Source organism: Callorhinus ursinus, unplaced genomic scaffold, assembly GCF_003265705.2.
Source record: "Callorhinus ursinus isolate GAN/ISIS: 27379988/994484 unplaced genomic scaffold, GSC_fseal_2.0 scaffold3, whole genome shotgun sequence".
Classification (NCBI taxonomy): domain Eukaryota; kingdom Metazoa; phylum Chordata; class Mammalia; order Carnivora; family Otariidae; genus Callorhinus; species Callorhinus ursinus.
The window spans coordinates 14,462,248-14,476,275 of record NW_027397065.1 but is presented as its reverse complement, the minus strand read 5'-3'; the positions used below and the strand labels follow the sequence as shown (position 1 = coordinate 14,476,275).

The following is a 14,028-nucleotide window of genomic DNA, read 5'->3' as shown; positions in this document are numbered from 1 at the left end:
TAAGGGTTTAAATATTTAATGATTTTTTTAAAGATTTTTTTTTATTTGAGAGAGGGAGAATGAGAGATAGCACGAGAGAGAAGAGGGTCAGAGGCAGAAGCAGACTCCCTGCCAAGCAGGGAGCCTGTTGCGGGACTCGATCCCGGGACTCCAGGATCATGACCTGAGCCGAAGGCAGTCGCTTAACGAACTGAGCCACCCAGGCGCCCAATATTTAATGATTTTTAATCAAATTAATCATGATAATTTTCAACAACATGGCTCAGAGATTGCCAAAATATATTTCTCTTAGTACTAACCTATTAGATAAGCAATTCATTTTGTAACTTAGAGCAACAGAAAGTTTTTCATTACAAATAGGCTATCACCCTTAAATTAGTCACCCTTCATCTTAGTCTATGAATTCCTAAGGACAATTTCACTTAATTTTGATTCAATTTGAAATGTATAATGTGAGTAAAGAACTGTTAAATCAAACTTTTGGGTCAAGTTAATTTGCCTTCAGCACAGTAATTGTTTCTTTTTATGAAAAATTATATTAATAAACAAAATTTTTAAAGGAAGTAAGATTTCATTATGATGGAATGACCAAGGGAAAGAAGTCATACCAGAATTGTTGACAGAGAGAATTAACAGAGAGCAGGCCCCTTCCCTTCCACATCCTCCATGGTCATTCTTAAAATTTCTTTTATTTTTTTTTAAAGATTTTATTTATTTATTTGAGAGAGACGATGAGAGAGAGAGAGAGAGCACATGAGAGGGGAGAGGGTCAGAGGGAGAAGCAAACTCCCCGCTGAGCAGGGAGCCCGATGCGGGACTCGATCCCGGGACTCCAGGATCATGACCTGAGCCGAAGGCAGTCGCCTAACCAACTGAGCCACCCAGGCGCCCCATTCTTAAAATTTCTACCACCATCAAGGCTTCATAGAATATTCCCTAACAAAGGTGATGTGTTTTTGCAAAGCAGACATTACAGAGGAATGTTAAGGCTGTTTTTCTGGTATAATTTCATTTGTGGAAATGGGACATATGAAGTAGTGTTTTTGTTTCTTGCTTTTTCCTCATCTTTGAGATTTTGAAACTGTATCAAGAGGGGAAAAAAAAGATAAAATATTCCACTGTGCTTTCCTTCTTTCTGGAAATATTTGGTTATTTCTCTTTGTATAGGATGAAAACAGTATTTTAACTACTTGACAAACTTTGATAAAAGTATGAAATAATTGTGAGAAAATTATCTCACTCATTAGCATTTCAATGTTACAACATTTAAACTTTTGATATCTGCAATTCTGACAAGGTATGAAATAGGCAAAATGTTCAAACTACTAGGGCTACCAGAAATTGGTGAGAGATCTTTCACTAGATGACTTCTACCACCACTATTCATAAGGTAAAAGGCAACATGAGCTCTCTCTCTCTCTCTCTCTCTCTGTGTGTGTGTGTGTGTGTGTGTGTGTGTGTGTGAAAACTAGCTTTAGAACTACTTAGATATTTTAAGAATGTAGAACTATTTATTACTAGAACTAGAAACATCACTGACATGTCCAAGATAGTAAGTATATTAAACACACAGTGAATATCTATCTCATTCTACCAAATAAGATATTCAAGAAATTTAACTGTCTTTGCTATAACTAAACTTAATTTGTATTCTGAGCACCTGTATCACTGAGTGGCCCTAAAGGTCACTTTAGTGTCTCTTCCTATCTTTTTCCTGGGTTACCTGGTGAATTCTTTAGGGCTTATACCATGACAGCTTATGAAGAATATGTGTATAAATCTGGGCATTTTCCATCATTTCTGTGTACATATGACCTTGCAGTCATTAGGTGTTTGTATTGCATGGAATCTTTTGTCATTCATACACATCACTGTCACAGCCTCCTTGTCTTGCTCACAAGGTATATGCAGTTTCATTGGTTCTCTGTGCCGTGGCCATACTGCTTTCTGCCATTTAGAAAATATTTCTGTTGCTCTCTGAGCTCTGCAGGAGCACATGAATATTCTAGAGGGCTGCTTCAGGCCCATTTGCCTAGATACCCACACAGATGTTTCTGAACCATGCTAAGGTAAAGAGAAAGCATGGAGCCTTTCATTTCCTAGGATCTGGCTCAAAAACAGTATAGGATCATTCCACTCTCAAAGTTCATCATGTCCACCTGAGGTTTCACTTTTCTTGGATTTGGGAATTAAAGGTGGAAAATGGGACGTGGGGGGGGTACTCTATCTGACCCATTTCCAGGAATCTACCAGAGACTAAGAGCGCTTTTTTCCCCTTTTTCTTCTGTCCACCCAGTCTGGACATTCTTTATATAGTCCGTGGAACAAAGGCAAAATGAGACTCTCATTTATCTTTTATCTTTCCAAAATGTTTGTATTGTATTTGATGTTTTCTTTCAAAAAATAAAAATTTGACTCTTATTCTCTGCTTTCTGCTATAACAAAACTGCCTTGACACACTGGATGTCTCATGGTCTAGCAGCTGGAATGAGGGCAGGTCACAGAGCAAATTGGAAACATTAGAGGAGGAGATGGAATGCATAAGTTATTATTGCAAATATTCTGCCAAATGTATGTGTGTATATATCATAGGAAATAAATCTTTCATACTTTTATACTCTAAGTTCTTACTGAAAACATAACTGATATTCCTGGAAAGGTTATAAAATTGAAAGGAAATATTATCACAGTAGAAAATTTTCACAAATTGCATCTATTTCTGGTAGAGATTATTTTTCCATTCAGGACAACTTACTTACTCAACACAGATATGCTCATGCTGGCTAATCAACTGCCTCCTCAGCAATTAAAAAAAAATACATAAAAACTGAAATTAAGACACTAGCCTATGTCTATCTTATTTATCAATATTATCTTGATAAGTATGAGAAAACGACCTATGGGTGGATGTGTAAAAAAGTCTTAGAATGGTTCAGAATCAGGAAATATATATGTGCAAACTTCCATTAATAGATATTTTTAATTTATATCTTAGTCTTACAAAACCACCTTTCTTTACTAAGAAGAAGAAAATCTTTCCCTATCTCCAGTTTCATTTCCAATTCTTGACTGACATACACATTCTTTCCAGGAAGAAATATACAAAAATGATTTTAAGTTCTATATGGTCAGATGCTTTGGTTTCTGTTTTATCCATACCCACAAAGGTTATCCACAAGGAGTGTTCGATCTATACAAAATGAAAAAAAATCAAAGAATATAGAGAAATGAATTAAAAATGAAATGTGAGGATCAGTGTGATGCTTGAAATTAATCAGCAACTTGTAAAAGAAGGTATTAAAGGTTTTTAGATGGATATAATATCCTAATTTAGTCTTAAGATGAGAATTCTCAAACTTCATCAAACTAATAAAAATTGTCTATCTCTAATTCTGTTCAGCAATAAATTAGGGTCACCTCTCAGTCCTATCCGAAAGTGTGAAAAGGAATCAAAATCAGACTAAAGACAGATGTGTAGTGATGAAAAGTCATGGGAAGGACCTGAACAGTTTCCTCTGATGAAGAGCTACTCAGAGAAATGCCAAAACAAATAAACAAAACCTATATTCTAGAAAATTGCCTTCAAACAAAACTGATTTCCTTTTTGTGAAATTAATATTTAAGAATTATGATGCAAGTGTTAATCCTTTAAACATGAGTTTTGCATGCAAGTGCATATCAGGTTGCTATGGCTCTAGGAATGTCCCCCCTACATTCCCCGTACCCAACTCTGGGCCACCGAGTCATTCAACATTTTTTGTTGGGTTTTTTTGTTTTTGGGGTTTTTTGTTTTTGTTTTTGTTTTGCTTTGTTTCAGTGCCAAAAGTTAATCATCTAGAAAATGAAACATTATAATTCATTTATATTAGTTTAGCCACTACAGAAATTTAGGTATCCTGAGTCTTTTTTTTTTCTTTAAGAAAAGAAACAGTCTTTAAATCCTTAAATTGTACACAAAGCAAAAATTAATCATAACTTTTTTTCCCTCCTAGCAAAGAGAATAATATATTAGGCTTGCTATGCACATTTGAAACATTTTTATTCTTTCTCTAACACTATATTATTCTTTCTAAGCATTAAAAGAATTTTCCACTGATCATTACTCATGAATTGATAATTCTATGCACCATAGATGTTAAACTGCATTTTAGGCAGTCTGTATCTGAGAGGTGCAATGTGCTCACTCTTTATGTACAATCCCCTCATTTAATTGGCCCCCTGAGAAAATGATTCTCTTAACCTTTATCTTTTTCCCCACTCCCTGCTTAATGCTGAAGCATAGAAATCTGCCTGGCAGCAGCTCTGTAAGAGTGTACAACTTGGCTCTAAAAGTACGTATAGCCTTTTATTGGTTGTCTCCCTTTGTGTTGGTCTGACACAAATTGCCTTCTAACATGAGCAGGATCAATTAAGCTGGTAACAGATTTGTGCAAGAACAATGAGACCTACCTCCACCATAAGGCCAGAGCTTTCATCATCCAGATCCTGTGACTCCACAAATGAATAAAGACAGATATGCCCTATTAAAGTCGCTTGCTGTTAGGAGCTGGCTATCTTAGAGAAAGGGCTCAGGGGAATGCACCATATATTCTCTTTGAAAGTGAAAGTGCTGACACCTCACTGTGATGAGGACAATGAAAAGCAGCATGAGGAAGGACAGACAGAAGACAGAATAATAAAGACTCTGAAAGATAGGAAGAACACACTTTTGGATACAAGCAACTCTGGAATCTGAATGAAAATGCCAATCTGATTTTAACCTCACAAAAAAAAGTATATAAAAATTTTATTGCACCTATTTCTTAATGTATGAAATGTATGAACTTGATCAAAGATTCATTAGTTGTCATTGGTGAAAAGAAGCAAAAGTAAGAATCCTTGCCTTTATCCATAATTAAAGCAAAAAGAAAAATCAACTTTTATTTGGACATGAGATTTGGTCTGTCACCGTATCTCTATGTTGGCTATTGAGAATGTTTATTTTATACTTTTTTTTCGTATTATGCAACTTCAGACGTGACTGTGCATAGCTCTGAAGGAAAGATCTATCTCACAGGGAACTTTACTGTGTGGAAAAAAATGTCCAAAGTGCTATACAATTTACTCCTTAGAAAACAGATTTGGCATTCCCATTTAACTTTCTCTGCAGAACTTCTCCAGCCTACCATATATGCCCGTTCCATGAGGTTTATTTACCAACACATTTTGAATCTTTCTCTCTAGTGCACTTTGTAGGAGCTACTCCTCAGACAAATATGGAGACTTAAAATTCAATTATTGTTTTGCCACAGGTTATGTGATCAATAAAAACACAGTTCTTACTAATTGGCTTCATATTCTTTCTTTAAAATTTAATTTAAGTTTATTATGTTATGTTAGTCACCATAGAGTACATCATTAGTTTTTGAGTAGGGTTCCATGATTCATTGTTTCCGTATAACACCCAGTGCTCCATGCAATATGTGCCCTCCTTAATACCCATCACCAGGCTAATCCATGCCCCCACCCCCGGCAAACCCTGTTTGTTTCTTGGAGTCCATAGTCTCTCATGGTTCGTCTCCCCCTCTGTTCCCTCCCTTCATTTTTCCCTTCCTTCTCCTAATGGCTTCATACTCTACTGGTTTTATTATTTTGGAAATATAAGATAGCATGTATAGTAGAATCATTGTCTATTTCAACAAAAATTATTCCTTTGATAACTAGTCTCAGTATTAGATCATTAATTTCAAAGAACTAATTAATATTTTAACACACAATTCTCTTTGTCCATTCAAGAGGCCTAATCTGAGTGTTAGCCAGGAAAGTCACCTCTAGAAGTGTTTTCAAGTATTCAATTTCCTGGGGCGCCTGGGTGGCTCAGTCAGTTAAGTGTCTGACTCTTGATTTTTGTCTCAGGTCATGATCGCAGGCTTATGAGATCAAACCAGGCAATGGGCTCTGCACTGGGCGTAGAGCCTGCTTAAGGTTCTCTCTCTTCCTCCCTCTGCTCTTCTCCCCTCACCCCCACCTCTCTCTCCCCACCCCCATCTCAAAAAAAAAAAAAAATCAGTTTCCTGCCTAGGAAGTTTCTGTTAAGAACAGCAGTGCTATAAGGTGCTAGAACTAACATCCATTTGAATGACCACGTCCTATACTAGTCCCTGAAATTCCACTTCCCCAAAGAGGTATAGCACAATTCTAAGAGTAGAGTATATTGGTTTGGACTCCTCACAAAGCAGGCACTAAGAAAGGCAGTATATTTAGGGAATGATCTCAGCAAGCACAATGAGGGAGTGAGGAAGTAAACAACTAAAGAGGAAACAATAAACATGCAGTAATGAGTTTGATCCTGTCCTAGCTAAATCTCAGGAATCCCAAGACTGGGGAGACATGCCTCAGAACTCTGCACAAAGAAATATTTCCTTGGGGCGCCTCGGTGGCTCAGTCAGTTAAGTGGTCGCTCTTGATTTCGGCTCAGGTCATGATCTCAGGGTGGTGAGATCAAGACCTAAGTCTGGCTCCACACTGGACATGGAGCCTGCTTAAGATTCTTTCTCTCCCTCTCCCCCTCCCCACCCCCCCTTATATTCCCAAACTCACTCTCTCTCTAAAAGGAAAAAAAAAAGAAAAAATATATCCTTGACTCTAGTAGCAATTCTGATGTCTAAATAGAAACTCAAATAATTGATTGACTTCAACCATAGACATTGGCCACTCCCTACTCAAGCCCTACCTTGGTGGCACTGCTGCTTATCCTTAGGTCATTTTGAGCAATGATACATCATTAACCAGTCAACAAATGATTGGATTTAGGTCAGATCCACCCTGAGTCTAAGGTGGTGGAGATATGAAGTGCGGATTATGCCAACCTTTTATTAGGAATGCATCATAGAGCATGTAGGTATAAACAGACGTTTATAAAGGAGAAGTTAAAAGGAGAAGACTTTTGAACTGGCAAGTACCTCGATTGACAGTTCTAACCACAGAGGTTGATAATTTTTCTTCCGTATGTAACCCATGATACATGATGTGTGTACCAGTCCCTCATGCTCTGAACAGTTTTTATAGTTCCTGATACAGTGCCTCATATTCTGTACCCAGAAGCCACTCAGTAAATATTACAGACTGACTCATTGAGTCAGAAAATGCCAAGAAAAAGATGACAGGGTACATGCCAGGAAAATGTTGGCTCTAAGTGCCTACTCAAGTGAATCCACTGATTTGGCAGGTTGTAACTAATTCTGCTGGCTTACATGATCATCCTAGAATAGAATATTACCAATCCAATTAGCAATAATCATGCCTTGGATAAACCTCATTGGCTACAATACTGCCACTGCACAAAGCTTGAATATTATCAATCCAAACTGAAAATTCTACCTTTGTCAGCAGCAACCAGTCTCTTGCCAGATCGTGCCCATCAAGTCCTAAGAACAAGCAATGAAAAGCCTTAAAAAAAAATACCAAAAGGACATAGATACCCTAAGCCCAAATATAGTCTTTGTTTTCCAAATCACTTCAACATATCACTATATATTGAACAAAATATCTAGGACTGCAGGCAAGTTGATTCAGATCCCAATTTAGAAAAAAAAAAAATTGTTACAAGTGAAATCCTCCTGGGCTACCAAGATTCTTAGTATTTTTAATTGCAAACTTGTCAGAGAGCTTTGGGAAGAAAATAAAATTTTTAGTAGCTGTCACAGGATACCTGTACTTCTTTAGTATTCTGTAGAGCCAAGGGTGTTACACCACACATGCTTCCAATTATTTTGAAGGTTTTTCTTTTTTTATGAAATTAAAAAAAAATGTTTATTTGTTTGTTTTCTGGTAAAACAGATTTGATTAGGATATAAATCTGCAGATGTAGGATATGCTTTTTTCTGATTAGATGTGATCATTTGTCATTTTTGTGGGATTTGTTTTGGCTAATCAAGTCAGCAAATATCCCCGATTATCATGTACATTCCATCAGGTCAGGAGCTATGAATAGCTAAAAGAAGGAGTCCACACCCTGAAGGAACTCAAAAGCTAGAAGAAGAATAAGATGACTATGCAAGATTGACTATAATGTTTCATAAAAGAGATATGAAGTGATATTCATAGGAATAGAGTGGTTGGGAGGATCATTAAATATGCATGGAAAAGACACTATTTGAGGTGGTCTCTAAAAACTAGGCAGTGTTTTAACAGGAGATATTATAGGAGAAAAGGAAAAAAAGATAAAAAACAGGGCATGACTTCTTAACAGTAATGATTTCTGTTTAGGAACAGTATAGATAGGTATAGGAACATAGACCCAAAAAGAGAGATCATTAAACAACTGTTGGAGAAGTTTTAATACTTTGAAAGGAAGATTCTAAAATTTCCAGGAAGGGAGTAACATAATTAGTTCTATATTGATTGGGTATATGCTCTCATATCTCTCTATATTTAAGAAACAAAGGTTGTCAGTTGCACCCTTGACATTCTCCAAAATTCATTTTCCACAGCCCTAAGTTATTTAAGAGGAAATCCTGGGCTCTCAAGATAAACCTAGGCACCCAGCCCATGTACATTTCCAAGGCCATCTTCAGGGAAGTCTCAGTCCCCTGGTCTTAGTCCTAAAGTTCCTTTGCTCATGATGAATACTGGAGAGATGGATATGTGATAAGTGGAAAGGAAGAAGGAAAGGAAAAAAGGAAGGAAGGAAACTTCTCTCTCTCTCTCTCTCTCTCATATAAAACAACTTTTTAAGTAAGATAAGAAAATTACTCTGACTCATTTAAAACGAACTGGGCTAGGTGACATGCCTAAATGACCTAGCTATTAAATGACAGGATCAAGTGTATACTCTAATTTTTTGCCTATTTCTTTTCCCATTACACCAAATTGCATCTCTAGTGACATGTCCACATATATCCCACTGATTTCCGAATCTCTTAATGAAACCCAGATCTTTTCTCCAATTACTTGTCCTGTACATTTAGCTCCTGGCTGAAGGCATCCCTCTAAATGTCCAACAGACAGGTGAAGCTCCCCAAGTTCACCACACAACTCACTGTCTTCTAAATAAACTCGACCTTCTATCTATTTTATAAGGAATCTCATGAAACAGAACCACATACATTATTATGAACTTTCACCTCTTCTTAATCTGTCATATTTCATCAGTCACTGAGCCCTCATTCCTTAATATTTTCTCCATTCCTAGTGCTAACATCTTGATTCTGATCTGCATTACCTCTTACTATTAAGAGATAATAATCTATGATAAGCACAAGGGACCCTTAAACTCATCCTATGTCCTTTGACTATGTAAACCTTTTGATAATCTCTTCTTTGTTAGAAAACAAAACAAATAACTGACATCCAAATAACTACTTTCTATCATATTTTTATGTTATATTTGTTAACAAAAGATTTGTGTTGGTATTTTTTGAACATTTTTTAGGAAAGTGAATTAATAGAGAATTATTTCTTTTCTCATTAACTTTCAGTAAATTAATTTCAGTTTCTAGCAAAGACTGTAGGGTAAAGTCATTTCCTAAAATATTCTGCTTAAAATAGGTATTATGGATAAAGTAAGTCTTCATAAGTTGTGCAAAACCATTTAACTAAAGTGTTACATCTAGAAATAATGCATATTTAGTTCTGAGTTTACGTACCTACTTTGTTGCTGGTACCTACAAGAATTCTGTTATGAACTAGTTCATGATATATGATGTTTTTACTTCTCAGAACTACTTGATTGCATTTTGCTACTCTATTACTCATCTACAATGAGCTAGTCAAAATGGAACTACTAAAACATAACCTAGTTTCCTCAACTATAAATAAACGTATACGTATATGTGTATGTTTATATAAATTCTTATAATTCTTAACATTACAAAGAAAAAACACTTGCAGAGGAAAAGGCACGAAAGGGGACTTTATTCACATTAACAACTTACAGAGTACTGAAATAAAATAAGATATTTTTCATGTATAGGCAAAAATTCAGTTATGAATCAGGCATAAATCTCACCTTTTGGCATTAACTGCACACATGCACTGATACGCATATAAACACGCACTACACAGACATAGAAATCCTGTTCAAATTTTCCAGCCTTATTAATGTGTATCACAAGCACATTGTGTATCTTAGCAAGCAGGCTAATTCATATGTCACAGAAAACCGGAGTAACCGCTTTTAAACTCAGTGCCCATTTGTACTTTGCAGTTTCTTCATCAAAAGCTTTTGTTCCACTATTTTTTTCATTTTTATCATGTTATGTTTTGTACTCATTTTGTCCGTATACATAACCCAAAAAAATCAAAGGACATGTTCGGGTAAGTATCTTTTTCACGTCAAGCTAAATGGGCAAGGGAAAAGGAGGAAGAATAGGGAGAAAGGGGTCTGGACTCGTCCATCTCTCTGTGCCATACTCCGCTCCCACACTATGATCCAGCCACAGTAGCCTTTGAACAACTTCTCACGTGCCAAGCTCTGGCTATCCCCAAAGTTTTTCTTCATCCTCCTTCCTCTCTCTGGGAGATTCCTGCCTATTACTAGGTCTGGAAAGCTCCTGCTCTTCCTTCAAGTCTCAGCATAATATCTTCCCTACCACCTAGTGTATGACAGGTACCCCATTATTCTCCTTGACAGCATCCTCCTTTTTTGTTCATTATCAGTTTACCAGAGTTATTCAGTACAGATTTCTTTGTGGATTTACATGTATAATGTCATTTTTTCAATAGACAACACAGTCCGTAAGGGTTTTTTACCACTGTTGTGCAGCACACAGCACAATGCCTGACCCAGTACGTGGTACATACACAATAAATATTTAAGGAAGGGGAGAAAGAAGAGATGAAGAACAGTGATGAAAATTGAGGAAAAGGAAAGTCAGAAAGAAAGCAGGTAACTTTTAAAAAAGACGGCAAAGGAAAGAAAAGAACAAGCAGAAAAAGGTAGGGACAAAGAAAGTACAGTAAAGCTGTTGGGAACAAAAATAAAAAGAAAGCATAAAATAAAACTAAAATGATCTCTGAGATACAGTCCAGCCAATCCAACATTTTTCCATGAATACCACTAGGATACCAGACTGAAACAAGATTATGACTGTCACCAGTGAAAAACTGTCATACTGATGTCTCCTTATAGTGCATACACTGGTTTACGGTCCCAGACTCCTTGAGTCAGCCCCGCAAATCTGGCGAACGTTCTTCAGAGCAGCATTTGCCATTTAGGGTTCTGATTTAGCTGACAGATGTGTAAAGCCCCTTGTAACCACTCACCTTGCTATTGATTACACATCTGTGAGGTTCATAGACTCATGTTTTTTCTAGCTGAGGTCAGCATCACCTGAAGTCTTGCCTCCTGATGCCAAGCCGTCTGTTTCAGAGGGCATTCATAAATTCAAGCCATGCCTTGGCCTCTTCCTCCTTATCTCCCTGGTGTTTCTGTAGATGAATATGGAAGATATTGATCTAAAGCACTCTGCTGGGAAATAAATGTGTGTCAGGGAATTTTGGGTTAAGGCCAAAGCCCGGTGCCATCTGTCCCTTGTACATAAGCAACGCCAAAGCTTAAAGATGTCAGAGGACACTCCCAAGTGAATTCAGGTAACAAATATGCAGTTGTCAATGACGCCTATCCTAATAGCCTTGTTAAAAATTGCAAACTGACCCTTTCAGTCACACTCCCAGTCGCCCTTAACCTGATCTACTTTTTTTATTGCCCTTAATACCTCCTGACATATTTCATAGGTTATGCCATTTGTTATTTATTTGCTTCTCCTTCCACTAGAATATAATTAAATGAGGTCAGGGATATCGTCTATTTTGTGCACTAATGTAGTCTGAGAACCTAGAACAGTGCCTACCACATAATAGGCACTTGATTAATATTTTTTATTTTTTATTTATTTATTTTATTTATTTTTTAAAGATTTTATTTACTTACTGGACACACAGAGAGAGAGAGACCGGGAGCAAACACAAGCAGGGGGAACGGCAGGCAGGGGAGAAGCAGGCTCCCCGCTGAGCTAAGAGCCCAATACGGGCCTCGATCCCAGAACCCCAGGATCATGACCTGAACCGAAGGCAGCTGCTTAACTGACTGAGCCACCCAGGCGCCCCGATTAATATTTTCTAAATGCTGAATCAATGAATGAATAAATGAGCAAAGATAAGTAGGCTATATAGTGTGGGAAGAGAGGAGGCAGGTAACAAAGATGTAAATGCTGGGATTTGCCTTTGAAGAGCTTATGGTTTAGTTGGAACAATAAAGATACAGGAAATTGGATTATAACCCCTGTGAGATAAAAAAAACATTAATAAATATAATTATGTGTGTTAATAAATGCAATTGAACCATAAGGAAAGCAGCCTCCTGCAGCAGGAATAACACTGGACTTGAAAGTTGGGGTTGAGTTCTGCCTCTACCATTTACCAACTATAACTTCCCACTCACCAACTGTGACTTAGACAAATCACTTAAATCCTCTCAGCATCAGTTTCCCTATTAGTATTAATGAGTGATAATGGCTTCTTTACAGGATTCTTGTGAGGATGAAGTGAAATTACAAATGTGAAACTAACTGGCCAATAATATTTGCTCAGTAAATGTCAGTTGAATGAATAGATGTTCTCACTCACAAATAAGACAAGCACGTTGGTTAGTTTCCTTGCCTAAGGTCACCCAGTTAATGGAAGATTAGGAATTCCAAGTCTTCCGATTCCAAAGCCCAGTGTTACCGAAAATAGAATTGACTGCCTATCCTGTCCCTCGGCTTTATTCGTACGAGCAATTCTGTTTCTCACACATAACAAAAATTTATCATTTGTTCTAGAAAAGAAGCATCATTTCCCTGAAATACCCTCATTAGGCTCCAAGATGTCTAAGCCCTGTCTCCCTTTAATCGGTTTACTTGTGAAGGAACAATTTGCTTTACGACCTCTCTGCAGAGTCTGAAGGGTTTATGACCATGTGGTGTCAACAAGGAGCTCTAAGATGCTTTCAGTTCCATTTACTAGCTTTGGAGTCTTCAAATTGTAGGAGCCTATTTGTTCTGAAAAGACTGGAGTTTGAACATTAAACTTAAGCAGACCTCAAGGTATTTCTCTTCCTGTGGAACAAGAGAACAATGTTCCTCTTACATGGAACAATCTCTTCCATGGTTCATTCCACCCAAAGCAATATGCCCTAGGAAAATATGATCAGTATTAATGTGATGTGTTTTTAATAACACATCAACTTAAAACACATCATCTTGTCCTTTCACAAGGCATCTGAAAGGCTGGGTGAACCTGCTTCAGTCAGTCTCATAACATTTTTGTAAATGGAAATAAGGATTTCCAGGGAGCCAACAAATCCACTGGCTCAAGGCTAGAAACCTAGAGATCTATGAATGAATAATCAATCTAAGATCATGGAAAGGGAAAGCTACTACTTTACTTTCAAAAGCCTAAGTTGAGACTGATGTAAACAAAAGAATAGAATGTTTAAAGGCACAGAGGCCTCAGACCAATCATCATGCAACCCAGTTAGCATCACAGGAATCCTAAATATGTAGTAGAATCCCAGAATAATGCTGAGGGGTAGGGCAGGAGGTATAGTAAGATAACTCAAGTAAAGGCGCACTCTAGCTCAAGTACAAAAAAGTGCGGTTGTTATAGATGTATTACTGTGTTTGATCATTTAAGAGCAGGATGTGAAGTAGAATCAAGTAACACTCTCAGGCTCTCAAAGGCTACCTTGACTCTTATCTTTGTCATTCTCTGCTCCATTTCCCTCCTTCTGATCAGTTTTATTGTTGGTTTTTCTCCTTACTTGTCAGCAGTTATAACTTTTCTGGTCAAATTCCCAATGCTGATTGACTCAATTTTTTGGTGTCTCAATCCCCATAATCCTGAAAAATGAGAGGAGACTCTCACTGGCCTTGTCAATCCTTTCTAACCCTCTACCTAAGAGCTGGGACCCCTGGGGGAGGTGGGGTTGCATGGGCAGCACTCGTTCTGTAGTAGAGGCAGGCTCTGCAGAAATCTGCAATTAAAAATTATGAACAGACCTTATGCAAG

At 37.3% G+C, this 14,028-nt stretch overlaps 1 pseudogene; it reads right to left on the bottom strand.

Moving 5' to 3' along the window:
• Positions 1–7,260: 7,260 nt before the first annotated feature.
• On the bottom strand, positions 7,261–7,327 carry LOC112820552 (U4 spliceosomal RNA; annotated as a pseudogene).
• Positions 7,328–14,028: the final 6,701 nt, after the last annotated feature.